Consider the following 27,531-nt stretch of genomic DNA (forward strand, 5'->3'; position numbering starts at 1 on the left):
CCAAGCTGTCAATCAAAAGTGAGAAGAAAAGATGGAGATCGCTGGCTCTCTTCAAGTTCAGTTGAAATCCTTGGAATCCTTGGAACAGTCAAATGTTCAACTTTTCAAGTTCTGGGAGCTATCCTCAGTGGCCTTCAAAGAAATTCTATCAGTATTGCATTTAGTTTTTATTGAGTAACTGTCTTGAAACCAGTGAACTGTTTTCTCCTGGCATCGAAATCTAGTGGGAAACAGCAGCAATCACATAAGTAAATAGATGTTTTCAAGCTGGGATAGACAGATGGTCCCTGACTTATGATGGTTTGACTTTACAGCTAAGCAAAAGCAGTGTGCATTCCACAAAAAGAGCACTTTACATTTTGATTTTTTTCCCAAGCTAACAGGAAGAGTCCAATGCTGTCAAGTTGCTGAGTGTGGTACATGCAATGTTGGTCAGGTCCAGAGTGTCTCAGTTGTGCAAATCACTAATGAATACTTCTATGGTTCTTCTGATTTTCACATTTAGTACTATAGTCACTGACATATAACATACTCAACGATTTACTATGAGTGGATTTCATTAAATGTTTTGCCTAACTGTAGGCAATTGTGTTTCTTTAAGGACGTTTAAAGTAGGAGAGGCAGAGTGCTAATGTTTGGTAGGTTAGGTTTGTGAAACATGGTTTCCAACTTGAAGTGGGTTTATGAGGATGTGCACCCACAATAATTCAATAGTCAGCAAGCAGTGCAGTGAAGAATGTTCACAGACTAAGAATTCACCTTGGAGGGACACTGTAGACCTACTTGGTTCTGAGAAGTCTACAAACTCTGTATGGTTTCTTTTTACCAGTATCCTCTGAAGTATAGCTTCAGAAATGGCTTCAGAGAGGACTGGACATTGTCTGATGGCTTGTCTGAACCCCATGGTTGTAACCACCTGAAACCTCACCAACCTTAGCAACCTTAAAAATGAGAAAGCCACACATGGTATGACATATACTACTATACAACATGAAGTACCGAGTCCTGATTGTAAGATATTAGTGCCAAAATAGGTGAACCAGAATCCTGTCAAGCTTGCAGGAATCTTTCATTTACTAAAAGAGCATAAAAGAAAAGCAAGTTAAAGGAGAAGTCCACAAATCCAAAGGGCAACATCTGTAAGAACTAAGTGGATCCATGCAACAAATCACCTACAAAAGACAAGAGAGGCAGGGGTTGGGGGGACTAAAATACAAAGGAGTAAACAATAGACAAATTACTGTGAACTTGGTTGTTCTGATTAAACTAACAATAAAATTACCCTTAGTGATAATTGAACAAGTCTGACTAGGAGGTAGGAATCATGTACTACCAAGCAAGTTTGACCTATAACAATAATATACTTGTGTAGTGATTCGTTTTTGTTGGAGATAGATATACATAGAAGTGAAATGACATAATGTGTAAAGTTTAGACATGTACTACAAATGGGTAAAATTTGGGGAAATGCTAAAATTAAGCAAAAGGTCAGTGAAATTTAGTATGCTGTTATGTTTTTCGCATATTTGGAATATTCATATATATTTTAATCTTTTTCACAAGGAACAGGGATCTTTGCATTCTGCTGAGGATCCGTTTAAGACTGAAAACATACTGCAATTAAGCAATTTGATGGTCAATCAAGAGAAGAAAAGAGACACCGGCTATCAAAAATATCCTACTCAGTAACAAAATACATGTAAGAGTAAACATCAAAAAATAAAAATAGAAAGAGTAAGCATCACAAGATAAGGCGTTGACTGATAGGTATAAGTTCTTAACATTTCAGCCAGGATAGCTTAGATGTAGATATATAATTAAAGAATTGTTTAAAGCAAATGGAAATTATGTTTTCCTCATCTACAAAATTATGGTTCTCTACAGAAATTTTAACTTCATATACAGTCCTTTAAAAGTTGTTTAAGATATATACAGAACCACAAAAGATCATGAGAAGACAAAGTAATCCTAAGGATTAAGAACCCAGATAAAGGATTCACAATACCCTGCCTATACTATGGAGCTATAGTGACATAGATACCCCAGAAGTACCATAAAAACAAACAATTAGACCAATGGAACAGAGTACAGAACCTTTATATAAACTTACAAAACTATCCAAATTATAACAAATGGTAAAACCATGAAGTAGAAAAAAAAAAAAAAAAGGATCGTCTGTTCAAAAAATGGTGCTGACAAAACTGGGTATACATCAACAAATGAATAAAATTATATCTGTATCTTTCATTCTGGAGGGTCCCCCAACCTCCCAGCTCCCAAAGTTGCCCATTTCCATTCTTTCTGCTGGCCCTCAATACTTCAGACCTTTTCTCTCACCCAATGCCAAATCTGGTTCCCTTTTCCCACTCACTCACTTCCCCCACTCTCCATCCACTGTCCCTCCCAGGCCCCTCCCTCCCCACTTGTGTTTGCTTTCTTCTCCCTCCCACGTGGGACAGACAGAGGCATCTTCACTTGGGCCCTTCAGCTTGTTGACCTTTTTGAGTTCTGTGGACTGTATCTTGGATATTCTCTCTCTCTCTCTCTCTCTCTCTCTCTCTCTCTCTATATATATATATATATATATATATATATATCAACTTACTAGTGAGTCCATAACATGCATGTCCTTTTGGGTCTGAGTTACCTCACTCAGGATGGTATTTTCTAGTTCCATCCATTTGCCTGCAAAAGTCTCAGGATGTCTTCATTCTTAATAGCTGAGTAGTACTCCATTGTGTAAATGAACGACATTTTCTGTACCCATTCTTCTGTCATTGGACATCTGGGTTGTTTCCATCTTCTAGCTATGATAAACACGGCTGCTATGAACATAGTGGAACACGTGCCCCTGTGGCATGGTGAGGCATCCTTTGGGCATATTCCCAAGAGTGGTATAGGTGGGTCTTCAGGTAGATCTAGTTTCAATTTTCTGAGGAACCTCCAGATTGATTTCCAGAGTTGTTGTACTAGTTTGCAATCTTGCACCAGAGAACTAGGAGGTGGGGGACTCTCAAGGAAAGACCATGCATGAAATGCCTGACAATGAGGAGAAGGAGATTATAGAACCCACTTCCAGTGGGAAGACAGGGCATTGGATGAGGGAGGGGGCCATCTCACAGTTACAACTCTGACCCATAATTGTTCCTGTATGAAATAATTACAGGGATGGAAATGGAGGGTAGATGGGGGGCAGGGATAAAATATGGAGTGTGAAAAGATGGATAAATAAATAAATTTTTAAATGAAAAGAAAAGATATATATATATATATATATATATATATATATATATATATATTATGTGTGTCTTTCAAAATGTGGGAAAATAAACTCAAAGTAGATTAAAGGGCATGATTAAAAGCCTTAAATAGTGAACCTTCTAGAGGAAAATATAGGAAACACTCTTCCAAGTGGACAAGAACTTTGGGAATAGAATTCTAGTAGCACAGAAAGTAGTCCCCAGAATCAGCAAGTACAGATATTTACTACATTAAATAAAAGTTCCTACATCCAAAGAAACCATCTTCATAGAAACCACAGAATATCAACGTCCCTTCAGCAAAATCTTGCTGGCATATACAAAAGTGTCTGGGTTTGGTGGCTGATTATGGGAACTTTCGGGATAGCATTTGAAATGTAAATAAAGAAAATATCTAATAAAAAAAAAGAACCCAGAGAATAGAAAAAATTATAAACAAGCTATATTTCAGACAGGCCTAATACCTAGAACTTACAGAAAAAGAAAAATCAGCAATGATTAAATATTATAGAAACAGTAAGAGGCAATAGCACATGGGCTAAAGAAAGAGCTTTCAAGAGAAAAGATGCAATGACCAACATCTTGTTTATGAACTAACTGTTCAACATGCATAGTTCTCAGGAGAGTGCAAGTCAACATTACTTTGAAATACCAACTAACCCCAGTCAGAATGGCTATTGCCTTAGGGTTTTATTGTTGTGAGGAGACATCATGACTATGGCAACTCTTATAAATGAAAACATTTACTTGTGGTTTGTTTACAGTTTCAGAGATTCTGTCCATTATCGGAATGGTGAGAAGCACAGCACCACATAAGTAGACTTGGTCCAGGAGGATCTACGTTTTCTACATCTTGATCCAAAGGCAGCCAGGAGTCCTTCTACTAGCAGCCAAGAGGCTTACTTCTGCACTAGGCAGAGCTAGAGACCTCAAAGTCCAACAACACAGTGATACACTTCCTCCAACAAGGTCATACATATTCTACCAAGGTCATACTTCCTAAGAGTGACATTTCTCAAGGGCTAAACTTATTCAAACCACCACAGCTATCATCATGAGATAAGACAACAAATGGAGGGGATCTGGGAAGTGCCTAACCCCTTTCACTGCTGGCGGAGTATAAATCAGCACAGCCATTATAGAAATTAGCTTGGAGGAACCTCAAAAAAATAAAAATAGGACTACAATATGATCCAGATATTCCATGTCTGGCCATATAAACCAAGACTCTATATATTCCCCAAGACTCTATGGTCTATCACACTGATATTTGCATATCTATGCTGTTCTATTTACAATAGCAAGAAAATGAAACAAATCGAGATTTCCACCGACATATGAATGGATAATAAAAATGTGGTATATATACAGAATCAGATATTATTCAGCTATAAACAAAAGATAAAATCATGAAACTTACAGGGAGATGGATGGACTCAAATGTAACTCACAAAGAAAAAACATAATACGTATTCTCCTTCATATCTTAGTCTATAATCTCTCTCCCCCTCCCCCTCCTCCTCCCCCACCCTTCCCCCTCCCTCTCTCTCTCTGTATGTGAACAACTGTAAGTATGGGTCTAACATTTAGAAAGGAGATCAAAACAGGCTAATATGATGTAATAAAGAGGAATACAATGCAGGCCAAAGGACACTTGAGTCAGCAAAGAGAATATAAAGCACTTTTTTCCTTGATTAAAATCTTTCACCTTTTAATATAGTATTAGATATGCTAATATGTTATTTCAACATTTTGGGGTACTTACATAGCAACAAATATTTTGCATTCCATAAAAACCCAACATATATTTGAGGCAGTGGTTGGAAACACTGGGTTTTCTTTTTATTTCCATTGAACATTAATGCAAAAGCAACTAGGTACAACTATTAGATTCAAAAAGCCAGAGGAAAGCTTTTAAAATTTTCTCACCATAAAAAACAAACTACGCAAGTTTGAGGACACAGGTAAGTTTAAGCTGATTTAGACTTCACATGATATATTCATGTGTCATAGCAGCACAAGGTATGCATTCTATTAATGTACAGTCTTTCGGTATTAGTTAAGTAAATTTAATTTTTAATGTATTTTACATGTGTATTTTGCCTGCATATATGTCTATGCACCACTTGTGTGCCTGGTGCCCACACAGGTAAAAAAGAGGCACTGGATACCCTGGTACTATAAATATAGATGGCTGCCATGTGGGTAGCTGGACTCAAACCTGGGTCCTCTGGAAAAGCAGCCAGTGCTACTAGCCATAAAGTGATATCTCCAGTCCCAATAAACATGATTTAATAAAAATGCAAAGTAAATTATATTTATTGCTTTACTTTTTTTTCTTTATTGAGACAGTGTTTCTCTGCGTAGTCCTGGCTGTCCTGAAATTCACTTTGTAGACAGGCTGGCCTCAAATTCAGATCTGCCTACCTCTGCCTCCAGAGTGCTGGGCATAAAGGTTTGTGTCACCACATCCAGCTTTGTATTTAATCTTTTTCTCTTTTTATTTGGGGGGGGGAGATGTGTGTGTGTGTGTGTGTGTGTGTGTGTGTGTGTGTGTGTGTGTGTGTGTGTGCATGTATATAGATGTGTGTAGTGTGTACCATAGTGTATGTGGAAATCAGGGGAACATTTTGGGGAATTGATTCTCTCTGTCTGGGATCCAGAGTTCAAACTCAGTTCATCCCACTTGTGGCACAAGTATCTTGCCTGCTGAGCCATCTCCCAAGCCCACATTGGTCTTTATGCACACTATTATTTGCCATTTCTTCAAACAATTATTGTGTATCTAGATATTTTTTTGCAATGTCATTTTAAAAAGTCTGCAAGCATAGAATATAATAGAGATTTATTAGTCACTAAGAGCAGATGTACACTAAGAGTGCTGAAAAACAAAGTAAGATAGAAGATACTTAAGATATGTTGACAGCAGAAAAGCATCCCAACAACATGTTTTCAGGGAAAACAAACCTAGAACATTTGGATAAAGCAACCAGAGTCTCCTTATACCAAAGAAAAAGGAGGAAGAGAGGGAGGAGGAGGAAGAAGAGAAGGAGAAAAAGAGGGAGGGGGAGGAGAGGGGCAGGAGGAAGAGGAGAAGCTTGGAATATGAGAAATTAAGATTACAAAAGAACTTGAGATAAATAGGAACATTTAAAATGTTGTGATTCTAAAAGCAAAGGGATGTTTGTTAAACCTGAAGGAAGGCAGTCTATGCCAGTAATATTATGTAGCATGGAGATTCACAATTAAAACATTATACCACTCTCTTCTTTAAAGCAAAGATGCAAAGTTGTCTGCTATGATGTGGAGACTTACCAGCCTACTGACCAAGGGTGGCTGTAACTTCTCTGGGTATTGCCTCTAACTACATTTCTGTAACTCCTACTTATTTTCAACCAGTATCACATCCACATTTAAAAAAAAAAATGAAAAAGGGGGGGGGGTAAGATTCCTCTGTAAATTATTATTTTTTTTTTTGGAAAAAAAGATAAATACACAATGAGTTTAAATATTCTATTATCTGACACTAACATTCAACGGAAACAAATCTTTGCAGAATCTCATCTCTATTAAAAAAATAAAAAAGAAAGAAAGAAAGAAAGAAAAAAATTATGTTGAAGACAGACATCTGAAGAAAATGAAAACACCGCTACCATTTGGCCATAAAATGTTCTCATTTTTCAGGAGATGAGGTTTCAATTTGGCACCAACTGTGCGATAATGAAGATGACAAATTACCCATAAGCCTAATGTGTGGCAATGTTTGTTTCAGAGAATATCATGTTTCTCTTCAGAAAAATCACTTATTCAAAAAGTAAAAATAAATCAATTATATACTAAAGGTAAGCATTAGATTGAAAAACTATTATATTTTCTCTTGTTTACTCTAATTCAAACTATTTGAAACAATGGACTTTCTTTTAGAGGGCAGTATCATGCGCCTTAATACTTACTATTATTTCCAGGTGTGCAAACCTCTTACCCATTTCTCTCCCCCATCCCTCATTTGTCCAATGTGGGGGTGGGGAGAACATTAATCCTACTTCTAAGACTATGACTACTGTTACCTGTATAGCATGCCAACTGCATGTGACTATGGTAGCTAGTTGGTGTTTGCTCTTTTCACGGTAAAAGATGCCCCAAAACTGCCTAGAGTCGTAGTCTTATAACATAGCTCACTACCTCCTTAACTCCTTCCAACTCTGCTTCTCCATAGTGGCCCTGAAACTTCACAAAGTCACCATATTCTCCATTCTTGCCAACCCCAGAGATTATTGCTCTAAATTTATTTGCTCATTTCTCATACTTTCCTTTGCGTCATTGTCCCACCCAGAGTCATACCAGAGAGCAGGAAAGCTTGGGAAACTGCCCTGAAGCCCTGAGAATGCTTCCTACATATTCCAAGACCCATCCAGAATTGTAGAGGAATATCAGCTGGGAGTGTCACCAAGACCTCTGCTAAGGACCTTCTAGAGTCTGACCCAAGTGTGTGTTCCACAGAACCCTGCCTGCACTGCCACCACACACCCAGACACCAATCAAGTCTCAGTCATGTGTGTGCCAGCCAAGCAACTCACCCCTCCAAGCTCAAGCCTGCCCAAAGTCACATTCACATAGTCTATCAGTGAGTTTTCCCCAAAACTTACATCACCTCTTTATACGCAGGTGCAGCTGGGAGCTGCCTTCACATGCACTGGGAGTGCCATTGAATTAGAATAAGCTCAGTCTCCCCAAAAGAGGATCAACACAAAATATCTGAAGAACTAGACCTAAAAACTGAATCTGATCTGAAATCAACCAAGGTTGGGAAATGGGGAAAAAAAATGCACTCAACATAAGCAGAATAGACTCTCATAATCAACTAGGTAAGATTGAATGCTCAGGTCATATCAAGAAAACACAAACAACATAAAAAGTGAAGAAAATGTATCCCTGCCCCCCTCTTTCAGTTCCCCAGAGACTTCCTTTCCTATGTGGCCAAATAGGTCTGTTCCTTTTTATTCCAAAAGCCTACCCTGCCCTTTGCCTCTTGTGTCAGGTAACCTGATCCTTTCTATCCCATAGACATACTCAGGACTTCTCTTCCCTAGGGAGGCCCTGTGTCTCCCTACCCCAATGGTTTCCAGCTCATCTGGGACCTTCCTCTTCTAACACTGCTGCAGACTGTTTGGTTCCTCCCATCCTCAACCCTCTGACTAGGCCCAATTCTTTCCACCTTATGAGTTGCCCACTTCTACTAAATTTTTCTCTGAGGTCAGCCCTGTCTTTCCTAACTCCATATGCTCCTAAGTGCACAAGCAACTTTCCAAAGTCTTCTGCCCCCAATAAGCAACTGATCAGAGTGTACTCAAGGAAACAACCAGAATTGGAGAATATGGTGGTTTGAATAGGAATGCCCTGTCCCCCATAGACTCCTATATTTGAATGCTTGGCCCATCAAGAGCAACACTTTTAGGAGGTGTGGCCTTGTTGGAGTAGGTGTGGCCTTGGAGTAGGCATGGTCTTCTCGGAGGAAGTAAGTCAGTGTGGGTGGGCTTTGAGTGTTCAGATGCTCAAGCCAGGCCTAGTATTTCACTCTTGTCCTGCTGCCTGAAGATCCAGATGTAAAACTCTCAGCTACCACTCCAGCACTATGTCTATATACATGCCACCACATTTTCCACCATGACAGTAATGAAATAAATCTCTGAAACTGTAAGTCAACCTCAATTAAATGTTTTCCTTGGTAAGAGTTGTCATTGTGTCTCTTCACAGCAATAGAAATTCTAACTAAGACAACCACACCAGAAAGGAAAGAAGAGGAAAGTGATGTGTCTGTTAGCACAGGCAGTATTGGACCCTCAAAAGAAATTAGAACCTGCAACCTTCAATACGAGTTCCACAAAAAGAAAATAATGCCTCAGCATTCTTACAATGTAATCCTCTCCAGAACATTGCACAGAGGTACTAAAGAACAAAGGTGTTTCTAGAAAAAAATGGCACAAGTAACAAAGTAATTCAGATGTTCAAGTCCTAATACAGAAACAAAATTAACTTGAAAAGTCAAAGCAAGATGCCTCCCCTCTTAAAACACTTAAAATTAAGTAGTAACCCCATAGTATTGAATACCATTGAAATAAACCTGGAAGATATTTCAGAAGAAAACAAAGATTTCCAAAGGAATCATTGTAACTGCATTCAAACTCAGAAGTTATGAAGAGAACGCAAGAAGACAAAAATAGATGATTGACATGCAGAAGTCAATCCAAGATATGAAAATAGAATTCAATGAAGAGAATTTCTAAAGAGAAGCTGTTAGTCAACTAAGAACCACCCACATTCTGGAACCAGGTTCTCCCCTGCTTTTAATGACTCAGTGCCACCGCATCATCATTAACAGCCAATGTGACACATTTCTACCATCCCATGGTTGTATGTTTTCTCCTGTGCACATGCTCCATACCCCCTACAGAGCCTGCCATCATGACCTGGTCTCTCTCTCTTTTCCATTCCTGTTCAGCAGCAGCCTTGTGTATCATACTCCCACCACCACCAGGTATCAATAAATACCTTGCATGAGGTTTGTAGCAAGGTGTGATTTTGTAGCATTCCTTGGCCCTCCAATCATTAAGATACTCTTTCCCTGCAAAACCCTTTCTCAATTCAAACTGAAATAATGCAAGAAATGAAAACCTCAGTATTCCAAATAAAACCTCAGTAGAAATCCTCATCAATTGAATGGATCATATGGAAAACAAAGAATCAAGACTCAATTAACAAACATACATATTGAATTATGGGGAAAAGGACAATGAGAAGTATATATTTTAATATACAGGTATATTAAATTATATATATAATGTATGTATACAAGCTTTGAAAGGCTACCATGAGCACCTAATATTCAAACTTTTAAATTGTGAACATAAAAGGATAATCATAATACCATTAAAAGTCATAGAGAGAGTTGCCGGAGCATCTGTGGGAGACATCTTGATTCCCAGATTCCACCAAGACTAGTCTGCACAGGTGAGAGTGTGGACTACAGAAGATAACAGCTTCTGGGACAGGCGGAGCCACAGAGCTTCTGAGGCCACCACATTTTCTGGATCCAGACATCCGGGAACCTTCCCTGCCAGAGGATGTGTCCGCCCGTCCCAGAAGGGCTTTACCTGAGCATTTGCGGGATACATCTTGTTTCCTGGACTCCACCTACACTAGTGAGAGTGTGGACTACAGAACCTAACAGCTTCTGGGACAAGTCCTGTTTCGGGCCTTCATCTTCTGCCAGGAGGCAAGTCTGAATGACAGATATCTGTGCACCTTCCCTGAAAGAGGAGATCCTGCCTGCAGAGAGTGCTCTGACCACTGAAACTCAGGAGAGAGCTAGTCTCCCAGGTCTGCTGGTGGAGAATAACAGAATCACGAGAGGAATAAGCTCTAACCAGAGACAACTATAACAACTGACTCGAGAGTTTACCAGATGGCGAAAAGCAGGCATAAGTATCTTACTAACAGAAACCAAGACCAATCACCATCACCAGAACCGAGCACTCCCACCTCAGTCAGTCCAGGGCACCCCAACAACCCAAAAACCTAGACCTGGATTTAAAGGCATATCTCATGATGACGGTAGAAGAAATCAAGAAAGTCTTTAATAACTCACTTAAAGAAATACAGGAGAACACTGCTAGAGAGTTGCAATTCTTTATAGAAAAACAGGAAAACACATCCAAACAGGTGATGGAAATGAACTAGACCAAAAAAGGGAAGTAGACACAATAAAGAAAACCCAAAGTTAGGCAACGCTGGATATAGAAACCCTAGGAAAGAAATCTGGAAGCATAGATGCGAGTATCAGCAACAGAATACAAGAGTTGGAAGAGAGAATCTCAGGTGTAGAAGATTCCATAGGGAACATGGACACATCAAAGAAAATGCAAAATGCAAAAAGATCCTAACTCAAAACATCCAGGAAATCCAGGACACAATGAGAAAACCAAACCTACAGATAATAGGAGTAGATGAGAATGAAGATTTTCAACTTAAATGGCCAGCAAATATCTTCAACAAAATTATAGAAGAAAACTTCCCAAACCTAAAGAAAGAGATGCACCGGGACTCCACAGAAAGTAGTCTGCACCGTGAAAGTGTGGACTACAGAGGCTAACAGCTACTGGGACAGGCAAGAGCCACAGAGCTTCTGAGGCAGCACCATTTTGGGGCTCCAGACATCTGGCCACCTTCCCGGCCAGAGGACAGTTGTCCACCCGGCCCGGGAGGCATTTGTCTCATGATCCGCGGGAGCCACCTTGGTTCCGGGACTCCGTAGAAAGTAGTCTGCACAGGTGAGAGTATGGCCTACTGAAACAACAGCTTCTGTGACAGGCCAAAGCAACACAACTTCTTGGAAAGGTCCTGTTTTGGGCCTTCATCTTCAGCCAAGAGGAGGTCCAAACGCCAGATAACTGTGCACCTTCCCTGTAAGAGGAGTGCTTGCCTGCAGAAACTGCTCTGACTACTGAAACTCAGAGGAGAGATCTAGTCTCCCAGGTCTGCTGATAGAGGGTAACAAAATCACCAGAGGAACAATCTCTAAACAAAGACAACTCTAACAACTAAATCCAGAGATTACAAGATGGCAAAGGTAAACATAAGAATCTTACTAACAGAAACCAAGACCACTCACCATCATCAGACCCAGCACTCCCACTTCGCACAGTCCAGGGCACCCCAACACACCCAAAAAGCTAGACCCAGATTTAAAAGCTTATCTCATGATGATGGTAGAGAACATCAAGAAGGACTTTAATAACTCATGTAAATAAATACAGGAGAACACTGCTAAACAGGTACAAGACATTAAAGAGGAAGCACAAAAATCCCTTAAAGAATTGCAGGAAAACACAACCAAACAGGTGATGGAATTGAATAAAACTATCAAAGACCTAAAAAGGGAAGTAGACACAATAAAGAAAAACCAAAGTGAGGCAACGCTGGAGATAGAAACCCTAGGAAAGAAATCTGGAACCATAGATGACAGCATCAGCAACAGAATACAAGAGATGGAAGAGAGAATCTCAGGTGCAGAAGATTCCATAGAGAACATCAGCACAACAATCAAAGAAAATGGAAAATGCAAAAAGATCCTAAATCAAAACATCCAGGAAATCCAGGACACAATGAGAAGACCAAACCTACGGATAATAGAAGTGGATGAGAATGGAGATTTTCAACTCAAAGGACCAGCAAACATCTTCAACAAAATTATTGAAGAAAACTTCCCAAATCTAAAGAAAGAGATGCCCATGAACATACAAGAAGCCTACAGAACTCCAAATAGACTGGACCAGAAAAGAAATTCCTCCCGACACATAATAATCAGAACATCAAATGCACTAAATAAAGATAGAATACTAAAAGCAGTAAGGGAAAAAGGTCAAGTAACATATAAAGGCAAGCCTATCAGAATTACACCAGATTTTTCACCAGAGACTATGAAAGCCAGAAGAGCCTGGACAGATGTTATACAGACACTAAGAGAACACAAACTCCAGCCCAGGCTACTATACCCAGCCAAACTCTCAATTACCATAGATGGAGAAACCAAAGTATTCCACGACAAAACTAAATTCACCCATTATCTCTCCACGAATCCAGCCTTTCAAAGGATAATAACAGAAAAAAACCAATACAAGGACGGGAACCACGCTGTAGAAAAAACAAGAAGATAATCCCTCAACAAAACTAAAAGAAGACAGCCACAAGAACAGAATGCCAAATTTAACAAAAATAACAGGAAGCAACAATTACTTTTCCTTAATATCTTTTAATATCAATGGACTCAGCTCCCCAATAAAAAGACATAGAAGAACAAACTGGCTACACGAACAAGACCCAACATTTTGCTGCTTACAGGAAACTCATCTCAGAGAAAAAGATAGACACTACCTCAGAATGAAAGGCTGGAAAACAATTTTCCAAGCAAATGGTATGAAGAAACAAGCTGGAGTAGCCATTCTAATATCTAACAAAATTGACTTCCAGCCCAAAGTTATCAAAAAAGACAAGGAGGGACACTTCATACTCATCAAAGGTAAAATCCTCCAAGAGGAACTCTCAATTCTGAATATATATATTCCAAATACAAGGGCAGCCACATTCATTAAAGACACTCTAGTAAAGCTCAAAGCACACATTGCACCTCACACAATAATAGTGGGAGACTTCAACACACCACTTTCACCAATGGACAGATCATGGAAACAGAAACTAAACAGGGACACAGTGAAACTAACAGAAGTTATGAAACAAATGGATCTGACAGATGTCTACAGAACATTTTATCCTAAAACAAAAGGGTTTACCTTCTTCTCCGTACCTCATGGTACCTCCTCCAAAATTGACCACATAATTGGACACAAAACAAGCCTCAACATATACAAAAATATTGAAATTGTCCCATGCATCCTATCAGATCACCATGCACTAAGGCTGATCTTCAATAACAAAATAAATAATAGAAATCCAACAATCATGTGGAAACTGAACAACACTCTTCTCAATGATACCTTGGTCAAGGAAGGAATAAAAAAAGAAATTAAGGACTTTTGGGAGTTTAATGAAATGAAGCCACAACATACCCAAACTTATGGGACACAATGAAAGCAGTCCTAAGAGGAAAACTCATAGATCTGAGTGCCTCCAAAAAGAAACTAGAGAGAGCACATATTAGCAGCTTGACAGCAAAACTAAAAGCTCTAGAACAAAAGGAAGCAAATTCACCCAAGAGGAGTAGAAGGCAGGAAATAATCAAACTCATGGGCAAAATCAACCAAGTGGAAACAAGAAGAACTATTCAAAGAATCAACCAATCGAGGAGCCGGTTCTTTGAGAAAATCAACAAGATATATAAACCCTTAGCCAGACTCACTAGAGGGCACAGGGAAATCATCCTAGTTAACAAAATCAAAAATGAAAAGGTAGACATAACAACAGATCCTGAAGAAATCCAAAACACCATCAGATCCTTCTACAAAAGGCTATACTCAACAAAACTGGAGAACCTGGATGAAATGGACAAGTTTCTAGACAGATATCAGGTACCAAACTTAAATCAATATCAGGTTAGTGATCTAAACAGTCCTATATCCCCCAAAGAAATAGAAGCAGTTATTAATAGTCTCCCAACCAAAAAATGGCCAGGACCAGATGGGTTTAGTGCAGAGTTCTATCAGCCCATCAAAGAAGATCTAATCCCAGTTCTTCACAAACTATTCCACAAAATAGAAGTAGAAGGTACTCTACCCAACTCATTCTATGAAGCCACAATTACTCTGATACCTAAACCACAAAAAGACCCGACAAAGATAGAGAACTTCAGACCAATTTCCCTTATGAATATTGATGCAAAAATCCTCAATAAAGTTCTTGCTAACCGAATCCAAGAACACATCAAAACAATCATTCATACTGACCAAGTAGGTTTCATTCCAGGGATGCAGGGATGGTTCAATATATGGAAATCCATCAACGTAATCCAGTATATAAACAAACTCAAAGACAAAAACCACATGTTCATCTCATTAGATGCTGAGAAAGCACTTGACAAATTCCAACACCCATTCATGATAAAAGTCTTGGAAAGATCAGGAATTCAAGGCCCATACCTAAACATGATAAAAGCAATCTACAGCAAACCAGTAGCCAACATCAAAGTAAATGGTGAGAAGCTGGAAGCAATCCCACTAAAATCAGGGACTAGACAAGGCTGTCCACTCTCTCCCTACCTATTCAACATTGTACTTGAAGTCCTAGCCAGAGCAATTTGACAACAAAAGGAGATCAAGGGGATACAAATTGGAAAAGATGAAGTCAAAATATCACTTTTTGCTGATGATATGATAGTATATATAAGTGACCCTAAAAATTCCACCAGAAAACTCCTAAGCCTGATAAAAAGCTTCAATGAAGTAGCTGGATACAAAATTACCTCAAAAAGTCAATGGCCTTTTTGTACACAAAGGATAAACAGGCTGAGAAAGAAATTAGGGAAACAACACCCTTCTCAATAGTCACAAATAATATAAAATACCTTGGCGTGACTCTAACTATGGAATTGAAATTTCTGTATAAGAACTTCAAGTCTCTGAAGAAAGAAATTAAAGAAGATCTCAGAAGATGGAAAGATCTCCCATGCTCATGGATTGGCAGGATCAATATAGTAAAAAGGGCTATCTTGCCAAAAAGCAATCTACAGATTCAATGCAATCCCCATCAAAATTCCAACTCAATTCTTCAATGAATTAGAAAGAGCAATCTGCAAATTCATCTGGAATAACAAAAAACCTAGGATAGCAAAAACTCTTCTCAAGGATAAAAGAACCTCTGGTGGAATCACCATGCCTGACCTAAAGCTGTACTACAGAGCAATTGTGATAAAAACTGCATGGTACTGGTATACTGACAGAAAAGTAGACCAATGGAATAGAATTGAAGACCCAGAGAGGAACGCACACATGTATGGTCACTTGATCTTCGACAAGGGAGCTAAAACCATCCAGTGGAAAAAAGACAGCATTTTCAATAAATGGTGCTGACACAACTGGCGGTTATCATGTAGAAGAATGTGAATTGATCCATTTCTATCTCCTGTACTAAGGTCAAATCTAAGTGGATTAAGGAACTCCACATAAAACCAGACACACTGAAACTTATAGAGGAGAAAGTAGGGAAAAGCCTCGAAGATATGGGCACAGGAAAAAAAATTCCTGAATAGAACAGCAATGGTTTGTGTTGTAAGATTGAGAATCGATAAATGGGACCTCATAAAATTGCAAAGCTTCTGCAAGGCAAAAGACACCGTCAATAAGACAAAAAGACCACCAACATATTGGGAAAGGATCTTTACCTATCCCAAATCGAATAGGGGACTAATATCCAATATATATAAAGAACTCAAGAAGGTGGACTCCAGAAAATCAAATAACCCCATCAAAAAATGGGGCTCAGAACTGAACAAAGAATTCTCACCTGAGGAATACCGAATGGCAGAGAAGCACCTGAAAAAATGTTCAACATCCTTAATCATCAGGGAAATGCAAATCAAAACAACCCTGAGATTCCACCTCACACCAGACAGAATGGCTAGGATCAAAAATTCTGGTGACAGCAGATGCTGGCGAGGATGTGGAGAAAGGGGAACACTCCTCCTCCATTGTTGGTGGGATTGCAAGCTTGTACAACCACTCTGGAAATCACTGTGGCGGTTCCTCAGAAAAATTGGACATAGTACTACTGGAGGATCTCGAATACCTCTCCTGGGCATATATCCAGAAGATGCCCCAACCGGTAAGAATGACACATGCTCCACTATGTTCATAGCAGCCTTATTTATAATAGACAGAAGCTGGAAAGAACCCAGATGCCCCTCAACAGAGGAATGGATACAGAAAATGTGGTACGTTTACACAATGGAGTACTACTCAGCTTTTAAAAAGAATGAATTTTATGAAATTCCTAGGCAAATGGATGGACCTGGGGGGCATCATCCTGAATGAGGTATCCCAATCACAAAAGAACTCACACAATATGTACTCACTGGTAAGTGTATATTAGCCCAGAAAGTTAGAATACCCAAATATAAGATACAATTTTCGAAACACATGAAACTCAAGAAGAAGGAAGACCAAAGTGTGGACACTTTGCCCCTTCTTAGAATTGGGAACAAAACACCCATGGAAGGAGTTACAGAGACAAAGTTAGGAGTGGAGACGAAAGGATGGACCATCTAGAGACTGCCATATTCAGGGATCCAGCACATAATCAGCTTACAAACGCTGACACCATTGCACACACTAGCAAGATTTTGCTGAAAGGACCCTGATATAGCTGTCTCTTGTGAGACTTTGCTGGGGCCTAGCAAACACAGAAGTGGATGCTCATAGTCAGCTATTGGATGGATCACTGGCCCCCAATGGAGGAGCAAGAGAAAGTACCCAAGGAGCTAAAGGGATCTGCAACCCTATATGTGGAACAACAATATGAACTAATCAGTACCCCCGGAGCTTGTGTCTCTAGCTGCATATGGATCAGAAAATGGTCTAGTCGGCCATCAGTGGAAAGAGAGGCCCATTGGTTGTGCAAACTTTATATGCCTCAGTACAGGTGAAAGCAAGGGCTAAGAAGTTGGAGTGGGGGGGGGAGTGGGTCTTGGAAGTGGGGGGGAGCAGATGGGGGACTTTTGGGATAGCATTGGAAATGTAAATGAAATAAATACCTAATTTTTTAAAAAAGAAAAAAGTCATTGTCATCTTGTAAATATATTTTCGATAAGGTCAAAGAAGACAATCCTCAAACCTAGAAAAAAAGGTGTTCATCCATGTACAAAAGGTCTACAAAATAACAAAAAAGCGGGAAAAATCCTCCCCATGACATACTATAGTTAAAAACATTAAATGTGTAACATAAGTAGTAATGAAAACTTACTAGGGAGAAAAGTCCAATCACTTTTAAAGCCACTAGAATCTTGGAAGAAACCTTCCAAGTTCTGAAATGCCACAACGATCAAGCCAGACTACTATACCTAGCAAAACTATCTATTAAAAATAAAAGAGAAGGGGATAAAAGTTCTGTTTCTCTGACCAAAACAAAGTAAAAGAATGTACAGCACAAAGAAATAGAAATTCAATAGGCCCGTTTATTTATCCCTTGTCTCTTCCACCAAATGATTTTAAGACTACTATGAGAATATATAGTAATCCGTAACGAGTTATAGGTGATCAAAAAATAAACCTGGTAGAATATTTAAAACAGAAGTAGGAAGGACATAAACTGGTGGTCAAGTAGGAGGCTCTGGGGATCTTGCCATGAGTACATCAAGCCAGCATCTATTAAAGCACCAAATTAACTCCACAGAACCTGAGAAAATAATGTAAATGACCAACAGAAAGGAAAGCATAAAGGGTCGGGATGTTCAGGGCACTCTTCCCCCAGTTCCACACTGCATGAAGAGATTTGGTCCCTTCTCTGGGGAAGAATAAATTTTCAGCTTTAAGCATGAAACACCATTCCAGGAAAAGGCCTACAGACCGTGTTCCCTGTCCAGAATCCTTGCATTGAGCCTTTGGAACTTATTATTGCTATAACAATTATCTAGATATTATCAGAAACAAGACAGGGATTTGAATACACAAAATGGAGGGATGCTGGACAGAGGTGCCAGGCTTGCCTATACTAAAATTACACCTGACTTTATAGAAGTCACTTCATTTGCCCGACCTCAATTTCTTTGTAAGATAAAGAGAACAAATGAAGGGAGTCCATGGTCAGATCCTTTCTGTATTCTGTGTACTGAAGCAGACCTCTGCCACCATTTCTATCTTGAGGGTTACGTGACAGATACAACCTGAACACTGTCACTAAGTAGTGTCAATCTGACATAAAGGAAAGTGGGTATTTCTTGTGTTTTCAGATCTTTTTTTTTGGTTAGGTGCTCAGCATACTATATAACTGGAGAGGGTGGGAAAGACAATGGGGGCTGCTTGAGACCTTTGCAACATAGTACCCTAATTTCTTAAATTTGCACATAGCGTCCCAACATTCCAGAACCTCCTGGTTCCATGCTTCATGGAGCACGGCTGAGAGAAGAGAGTATTGCTTACTTCAGACTGCTTACATGGGACTTCTCATGCACTGTGCATGCCAACACACTCCACTTTTCTGACTTCTGAAAGCAATTTGGACAGTCATTGCTGTCCATAGGGAAAAACTCCGGTCTTCTACCCATCAACTATGTATTCACAGAGTTTGCAATGCAATCTCAATGCCTTTGAGCCTTTGCCAGTTAGAGATGTTCTCTGGATTGTGTGAGATGCTCCACACACAACCTATGTGACATTATGCCATAAGCAGGCCCCTGAAGGTGTCGTGTTGCCTATAAGCACTTCCCAGCCATCCACTCTAATCTGGCTCATTTTGCAGACTTACACTGTGGCTCCAAAATCAGAAATAAATAACCATGTCCAAGGGAGCCAGTAACTTCCCAATGTGTGAGACTCCATGACTTAAAAAGCAAGGGAGGAGAAATAAATAAATAGCCCCAAACCTGATTTTCATTCCTTTATCCATTTATTAAAATATTCATAAAAGCCCAAGAAATGCAAAGTAGAACAGCATGGGTAATATTAAACAGCTACTCCCAAGTCACCCAGAGGAATTTTGACTAAGAAAAGGAAAGTGTCTCTGAAAGAAAAGAGGTAGGAAAAAACTTCTGACCAACACTATTGCTGATCCTCACTATAGGTGCTGCAGAGGACTTTCCTGCCATAAATTGGAAAGCAACTATATCACTGTATCAAATGGTTTTGTTTATGTGCAAACTCTAATTCAGGGGGCATGTCTGATCTTCAAAATGAGAAACAGAGGGAACATGGAATCCCGAAGAAAGGATGAGAATTAAATGACTCAGAGAGGGGAGTGCTGTGGACTCCACGTCTGGGAACATGCACATGTACTCACTCTAACAAGGAGACATTGACGGGCAGCTCGCTCATGAATATCTACAGGAACCCGTGGTCAAGGAGCAGGGGGACACAATTATTCTCATTACAACAGGATAACAGGGAGCAAGTTAGCAGGAATCTAGCGTAAGGTAGGAAGCATCTCTGTACTATATTAATTCATGAATAGCAAGGTCAGAGGGACAAGCCGAGCCTGCCCAGAGCTCCAGACATCTACACTGTCTCCATGCACCAGCCTGTGCTTCTTGAAGAAAGAGCAGTGTGAACTGTGCAGATATTCCCCAAAGCACTAAATGAAAGCATGGGAGTAGCTGTCGGAAAGCAGAGCCTATGGGAGATGGTAAAAATTCCAAGAGAATCACATCGTAGCAAAGCTAACTCCAGCTGAGAGAGAAACACAGAGGGGATGCAAGCTACGAAGGGTTAGAAATAAACAGAATTGTTAGATGTGCTACTGGAGGAGACTGTGAGTGAAATAAGAAACAGACTTTACATTGCTGAAGAGATCATTGGGATTTGACATTGAAGACAATTTTCAGAATGTTAACAATACAACAAAACCGAGAAGACCACGTTCTACGTGAAGGAAGAATGAAGAGTCCCCCAAGCATCATTGTGCTTTGTGAAGGTGTGCAGAGCAAGCATAGGGCATGCCTGTCCTAATACCCAGTTATCTGCTTTCACCTCCTTCCTTTACTGCATGATCAGTCCCCTTTTCTCACCTGGGCTAATGGGATCCAGAACCTCAGAACTCCAACCCCTGAGTCACAAGTTCTCTTATCTACCAGACAGTAAATCCTCTGTATATTATTAAATGGAAAACATCCTCTTGCTTGGTAAGCCTCAGACAGAAGCTAATGAATGTCCATCCTGAGATCTCCTCTTAGAAATGCCTTAGGCACCAGCACCACCCAGAATGCAGACAGCAGAGATGCTTAGAGAGAAGGTTCTAAGCTTCTCATTCTGTTTCTTATTGACTGACCATTTAACAGTGCACTCTGCCGAGGTAATAATACTAATATCTCCATGTGCCAAATATAAGCTGGAAGGTAGTGCAGAAAAGAAAAGATAAATAAGAGATGAAGAGGTGGCTCAGGGGCTAAGAGCATTCATTACTCTTCCAGAGGATCCAAGATTGGTTTCTAGCATCCATATGGTGGTTCACAACCATTTGTAAGTCCAGTTGCAGGGGATCTGATGTTCCTGTCCTCCACAGGCACCAGGCACACATGTGGTGCACATGCATACACATTATGGCAAAACGCTCAGACACATACTATAAAATAAACAAATATTATTAAGAGGTAAAATTAATAAATAAATGAATGAATGAATAAGCAAGCTTTAGCAAAGCCTGAAGAGATCTTTTTTATCAATTTTTTTCTTTTTTTTTAATCTTTTCTTTCTTTTTTCATTTAAAAATTTTGAGATATTTCTACCAAATGTTCAATAGCTTGGAATGATTCTCTAGCCAGCATGGTATTATTTGTTACTGTTGACCACATGATATGTACTATCTAAGTGTCAAATATCAAGACAAACACAGAAAAGAAAAACTGTCCAATGAAAAACATCTCAGCATCTTCTGCTATAAAATGTATGAGATAAAATAAGAGACCTTCTAAGGTGAGCAGATTCTCTGAGTAGGTAAGCAATCAAAAATTAAGTATTTAAAATAGTACATAATATATACTCGCTCAACACATATAATTACTCTAATTAATGTAACCACATCATATTAGATTAGAAAAATTTTAAAGCACACATTGCAAAATTATACTACTACTACTTTACAAAGAGCACTAGGCACTTTTCTGTAGTTATAACAGTAAAAAAATTATAAACAAAATAACTGCTCAGCGTTGCCTAGAATAAAATCATTCAGAGCCATTAACCCGACCCTAAAAGTGCAGATTATAAGAAAAGGGGAAAGGACTAAGAGTTGCCTCTTAACAGGCAATCTACAGGATGAAAAAATAGTTCACAATTTTAATTCCTAACTACATTCTTACAGTTTTAAAAGTGAGACATTTGATTTTACTGTATTTTTAAACAAAAAAACTAGGTATTTAGAAAGAAATATAACTTCCAAGTCACTAGAAAAATGACAGAATATTGAACCAACAAAAATGGAAAGGATCATATAGCAGAGCAAATACAAATCTTGACCAATAACAAAATTGTAATACGTTAAAATATTAGGAAAGAAATATTGTCATAACCAATTTAAAACTAAAATTCAATTCCATTTTGTTTCTAGAAGTATAGAAGTTTCAAATAATATTAAATGATAACCACTGAATAAACTTTTGATAAAGTTAGGTTGCTGCTATTTAACATTTACAGGACACAGGATTCAGAAACAGGAGTTTTAAATACATGGTTTTATTTAGATTTCCCAATGAGGGAGATACTGTTTCCCCAACTTTATAGATGAAAATATGACAGAAACAGCATATGTTTTCCATATCAGTGCTACGCTCTCTGGTCGAGTCAACTGGACAAGCCGAAAGGCTTAAAAGTCACTCATGAGGCAAAAGAGTTTCAAGGAAGCTCTCCTCCTGGAGTCTAGTGTTCTCTACCCATACATTAATTTTTCATTCCCAAGTTCCATTACCGCGCTAGTCTAGAGTATGGATCCACGTGCTCTCTTTCAGTATTTTCCTATTATAAGTGCTCTGACAGGGCTAAAGCCTTCCTCCAGTGTTCCAACGGTCCAAGGGCGTCCTTGACCAAGATCAAGGGTTTAGAATTCAGCAAGATGTAAAACCTAAGTCACTCCCTTACACAGGAATTTACCATCACTAAGGAAGAAAGAAGTTTCTGACCGTAGGAGAAACCAGAATAGATATTTAGAATTATAGCTGAGTTACACCTATATACAGAAATTTACAATGGTTTAGGAAGTAGATCCGGCTGTGGTTTTAGAGTATTGCATTATTCATGAGATGGTTAGCTAGAACGGAACTCCCTAGTTAGAACCATGACTTGGGTGTGAAAGCCCTTGCCCTAGGAGTGAAAAGTTCTCACACCTGGCTTCTAAGACTATAGCTGACCTTAGATAGGGCTGACTCTGTCTCAGTTATTTTATTGCCCAGTTCCTGCCAGTCTTTGCGTTTTCATTTCCTCTGTTCTGTGTAAGAGTCATTAAGCATCCGGTTACCTCATTTGTACCTTGTGGGTATGTCACCCAACTACCTTGTTGTCTTCTGCATAAAAAGTCTGATGTTCGATTTGACAAATTACATTCAGATTCCTCACAAACTCTCCTGCGTGTGTGTCTGTCTGTCATTCATCCACGCTTTGCCCACCCGCGTCGAGAGACCCCTTTCCATGCAGACACAGGGACCCAGAAGGTCTGCGGCATATCAGCAGACAATGACAGACATGGAATTTTAGGCTTAACTCCACTCCTTATTTTTCAAGGATATTGACTTTATTGTTGACTTTCCCACCCCCACCACATCCCTATTTAGAGAGAAACTGTGTAACTACCACAGATTCCTTCAGAATGGCAAACTGTAGCCAGCAGAACAAGAAGACAGCATATAAAAACAAATCCATTGAGGACAACTACATGTTATATTAATACTTTGCTACTTCTAGGATAGATACAAGAAGTAAACCGGAAGAATTTGAAACTTAATGAGAACAGTTAACTTCAACTAAAGTTTTGCTTTGCAGTTAAATGAACAGGCCTTAAAATGTGTATATCAGGTTAGAATTCCCCAACTCCTTGTCATCGACAGTATCTTCTCCTTGCATTTGCATAGCAAAATCTACTGTTGGTGTGGTTGCTTTGTTGTTTGTTTTTTTTTTTTTTACTCTCTCCAAACATCTTATATTAGACTGGTGAGATGAATTATTGCATAAAGGCACCTGCCACCAAGACTGCCTGCCTGAGTGTCATACTTGGGACTCACATGATGGAAAGTGAGTTAACTCCTACCAGTTGTCCTCTGACCTCCATACATGCACCACAACTACACATCCACTTACCCCAAATAGAGAAATAAGTAACACTACCAAGCTCTGGTTACTTCATGCCTATACAGAGTGAAAGACCTGTTTTAAGGGTTTTAAGAGTTCTTCCCATTGTCATGAACTAAATCACTACAAGGAACACAAATACATTCCACTTCAGGATGCTGACATTCTAGTAGGATCTATTTCCACTCTAATTTTTTATTTTCTCAGAATACTATAAATCCCAGCTTCCTCATTGGTCTAAGTGATCAGTTGGCTGGCAAGTGCCCTTCTGGTCTAAGGTTCAAATGAGTTCTTCAGAGTATTCTGTTTTCCATACAGGAATAATGTTTTTCCAAGTGTCTAACTCATCAAGGACTAGGCACAAAGCACCTCAGAGAAAGCCAGCATCATTATAAAAAAAAAGGTATTCTAACCTAGTAATTTAATAATGGTAAATTCTTAAATTTTTCTCTCATCCAGTTATAGTCATGTGAATAAAATATGAATTCAGAGAAGACAATTCTATATATTTAACCCAGAATTCTTTTTTAGTCTTATCACTTTAAGAAATACATTTATAGAAGAATATTAAAGTAAGTTTACACATCTCTTATGCCATCTAGAAAGAAGGTTGAATGTCTTTAAGGCAATAGTGTTTTGTATTATTAGCTTCAACTACAGATTAGTAGTGTCAGAAAAATCTACTTTGGGGGTTCCAGCAGATGTGTCTCAATGAGACCATTATGTCCCAAGACTTGATCTCCTTTTGTTGTCGAATTGCTCTGGCTAGGACTTCAAGTACTACATTGAATAGGTAGGGAGAAAGTGGGCACACTTATCTAGTACCTAATTTTAGTGGGATTGCTTGAGTTTCTCTCCATTTACTTTGATCTTGGCTACTGGTTTGCTGTATATAGCTTTTATTATGTTTAGGTATGGGCCTTGAATTAATGATCTTTCCAAGACATTTATCATGAAGGGGTATAGAATTTTGTCAAATGCTTTCTCAGCATCTAACAAGATGATCATGTGATTTTTTTTCTTTGAGTTTGTTTATATAGTGGATTACATTGATGGATTTCCGTATATTAAACTATCCTTGCATCCCTGGGATGAAGCCTACTTGGTCATGATGGATGATTGTTTTGATGTGTTCTTGGATTCGGTTTGTAAGAATTTTATTGAGTATTTTTGCATCGATATTCATAAGGGAAATTGGTCTGAAGTTCTCTATCTTTGTTGGATCTTTCTGTGGTTTAGGTATCAGAGTAATTGTGGCTTCATAGAATCAGTTGGGTAGAGTACCTTCTGTTTCTATTTTGTGAAATAGTTTGAGGAGAATTGAAATTAGGTCTTCTTTGAAGGTCTGATAGAACTCTGCACTAAACACATCTGGTCCTGGGCTTTTTTTGGTTGGGAGACTATTGATGACTGCTTCTATTTCTTTAGGGGAAATGGGACTGTTAATTGTTAATCTGATCCTGATTTAACTTTAGTACCTGGTATCTTTCTAGGAAGTTATTCATTTCTTCCAGGTTTTCCAGTTTTGTTGAGTATAGCCTTTTTTAGAAGGATCTGATGGTGTTTTGGATTTCTTCAGGATCTGTTGTTATGTCTCCCTTTTCATTTCTGATTTTGTTAATTAGGATACTGTCCCTGTGCCCTCTAGTGAGTCTAAGTGTTTATCTATCTCGTTGATTTTCTCAAAGAACCAGCTCCTGGTTTGGTTGATTCTTTGAATAGTTCTTTTTGTTTCTACTTGGTTGATTTCAGCCCTAAGTTTGATTACTTCATGCCTTCTACTCCTCTTAGATGAATTTGCTTCCTTTTGTTCTAGAGCTTCTAGGTGTGCTGTCAGACTGCTAGTGTATGCTCTCTCTAGTTTCTTTTTGGAGGCGCTCAGGGCTATGAGTTTTCCTCTTAGGACTGCTTTCATTGTGTCCCATAGTTTTGGGTATGTTGTGGCTTCATTTTCATTAAACTTTAAAAAGTCTTTAGTTTCTTTCTTTATTTCTTCCATGACCAAGGTATCATTGAGTAGAGTGTTGTTCAGTTTCAAGGTTAATGTTGGCTTTCTATTATTTATGCTGTTATTGAAGATCAGCCTCAGTCCATGGTGTTCTGATAGGATGCATGGTATAATTTCAATATTTTTGTATCTGTTGAGGCCTGTTTTGTGACCAATTATATGGTCAATTTTGGAGGAGGTACCATGGGGTCCTGAGAAGAATGTATATCCTTTTGTTTTAGGATAAAATGTTCTGTAGATATCTGTTAAATTTATTTGTTTCATAACTTCTGTTAGTGTCCATGTGTCTCTGTTTAGTTTCTGTTTCCAGGATCTGTCCATTGGTGAGAGTGGGGTGTTGAAGTCTCCCACTATTATTGTGAGAGGTGCACTGTGTACTTTGAGCTTTACTAAAGTTTCTTTCATGAATGTGGCTGCCCTTGCATTTGGAGCACAGATGTTTAGAATTGAGAGTTCATCTTGGTAGATTTTACCTTTGATGAGTATGAAGTGCCCCTCCTTGTCTTTTTTGATAACTTTGGGTTAGAAGCCAATTTTATTTGATATTAGAATGTCTACTCCAGCTTGTTTCTTTGGACCATTTGCTTGGAATTGTTTTCCAGCCTTTTACTCTGAGGTAGTGTCTTTCTTTAACCCTGAGATGGGTTTCCTGTAAGCAACAAAATGTTGGGTCTTGTTTGTGTAGCCAGTCTGTTAATCCATGTCATTTTATTGGGGAATTGAGTCCATTGATATTAAGAGAAATCAAAGAAAAGTAATTGTTGCTTACTGTTATTTTTGTTATTAAAGTTGGGATTCTGTTCTTGCAGCTGTCTTCTTTTAGGTTTGTTGAAGGATTACTTTCTTGCTTTTTCTAGGGTGTAGTTTCCATCTTTACGTTGGTGTTTTCCCTTTATTATCCCTTGAAGGGCTGGATTCATGAAAAGATATTTCGTGAATCTGGATTTGTCATGGAATACTTTGGTTTCTCCATCTATGTTAATTAAGAGTTTTGCTCGGTATAGTAGCCTAGGCTGGCATTTGTGTTCTCTTAGTGTCTGTACAACATCTGTCCAGGATCTTCTGGCTTTCATAGTCTCTGGTGAAAAGTCTGGTGTAATTCTGATAGGCCTGCCTTTATATGTTACTTGACCTTTTTCCCTTACTACTTTTAATATTCTCTCTTTATTTAGTGCATTTGTTTTTCTGATTATTATATGTCAGGAGGAATTTCTTTTCTGGTGCAGTCTATTTGGAGTTCTGTAGGCTTCTTTTATGATCATGGGCATCTCTTTCTTCAGGTATAAGAAGTTTTCTTCTATAATTTTGTTGAAGATATTTGCTGGCCCTTTCAGTTGAAAAATCTTCATTCTCATCTACTCCTATTATCCGTAGGTTTGGTCTTCTCAGTGTGTCCTGGATTTCCTGGATGTTTTGAGTTAGGATCTTTTTGCATTTTCTTTGATTGTTGTGTCCATGTTCCCTATGGAATCTTCTGCACCTGAGATTCTTTCATCTCTTGTATTCTGTTGCTGATGCTCACATCTATGGTTCCTGATTTCTTTCCTAGGGTTTCTATCTCCAGAGTTGTCTCCCTTTGGGTTTTCTTCAATGTTTCTACTTCCATTTTTAGATCTTGGATGGTTTTGTTCAATCCATTCCCTGTTTGGTTGTGTTTTCCTGTAATTCTTTAAATGATTTTCGTGTTTTTTCTATCTGTTTAGCAGTGTTTTCCTGTAGTTCTTTAAGGGCTTCTACCTGTTTAGCAGTGTTCTCCTGTATTTCTTTAAGTGAG

General features: G+C 38.8%; 1 long non-coding RNA gene across 1 annotated transcript in view; it reads right to left on the reverse strand.

The window, feature by feature from the left end:
• The window catches only part of A330093E20Rik (RIKEN cDNA A330093E20 gene), a 361,774-nt gene that overhangs the window by 125,210 nt on the left and 209,033 nt on the right, over window positions 1-27,531 (reverse strand). The window lies entirely within an intron of this gene.

Source organism: Mus musculus, chromosome 18 (assembly GCF_000001635.26).
Source record: "Mus musculus strain C57BL/6J chromosome 18, GRCm38.p6 C57BL/6J".
NCBI lineage: Eukaryota > Metazoa > Chordata > Mammalia > Rodentia > Muridae > Mus > Mus musculus.